The following is a 1,216-nucleotide window of genomic DNA, read 5'->3' on the forward strand; positions in this document are numbered from 1 at the left end:
TATATTAAACCGATGTGATATGCAAAAGTCAGTGAGGATACATTTGTACTTTTAGACATTAAATTTCGAATCTTGCGAAGAAGTTTCCTTGGTATGTACGACTGTCAAGATTGATAACAGAGATCACAGTAAAAGAGCCAGACTACAATAGGCCTAACGTTCAATTCTAATGTAAGAATTAGCCGGTTTTAAGACAGTATACATATTCCAATCAATTAAGGCTCCTAAATACAGTTTGTAACATTATTACACACGATTCCCACTAAAGTCCACAATTTTCACGCTTCAGAACGAGATAGGAATAATATAGTACAATACCTTTATTGCACCAGTGAAAGACTGAAGATAGGTTCATTTTTTTTCTAAACCTTTCTCCATGTATCAGTGATGCAAAGTGGCAATTTGCTTGACATGCAAAGCATAAATATTTCTTACATTAAAACTGCTGAAAAGGTATGTTGTTGTTGTTGTTGTTGTTGTAGGGTTTAACGCCATTTTTCAGCACACGATAGGCTATACATGGCGGCCAGGATTAATGGTGGAGGAAGAACCCGGGAAAACCCCGGAAAGAACCACCGACCTACGAGAAGCTACTGGCAAGCTTTCGCACATACCCACATTGCTGAAAAGGTATGAGTTGCTTTTAAAATTCTTCAAGCTAAAACATGAAAAGTATATTTCGTCAATTAGTAGCAGAAGTTAAATAGAAAGAAATACTTGAACGCAGGAATAAATGACAAGTCAGTGTCAATATCACAAAATAGAAGCGCTTATCAACAATGAAAAATAAGGGGCGAAATTAATAAGTTTGGGAGGTCTTTTTTCCTTGACTTGGACGATGGATCACATACCAAGAATACAACTCTTGACGCTAAAAAAAACCCCAACAAATCTGTAACACTCATAATGAGTACACAAGACAGCAAAAACAAGTTCGTACTACATCCATGGTTCAAGAGCCATATTCTCGTGCTTCAAACTATAAACGAAACACGCCATCCCTGATTTTTCCATGCACCACCTCACCCATAGGTCAGGGCCCTAAATTCCTTAACAGATCTACAAGCTCACAGCCTGGGGAGTTGGATAGTGAAGATGTGTTTAGTGTTGCCATCCTCCAAGAGGGACCTTCTCGAAACAAAAACTGCCATTAATTCATTAGTGACCAGAGGCATAAAGTATCATAGTATCTGACATGGTATCCCAGCTGTTCGAT

Source organism: Sinohyriopsis cumingii, chromosome 4, assembly GCF_028554795.1.
Source record: "Sinohyriopsis cumingii isolate HCF-2022 chromosome 4, ASM2855479v2, whole genome shotgun sequence".
Taxonomy (NCBI): domain Eukaryota; kingdom Metazoa; phylum Mollusca; class Bivalvia; order Unionida; family Unionidae; genus Sinohyriopsis; species Sinohyriopsis cumingii.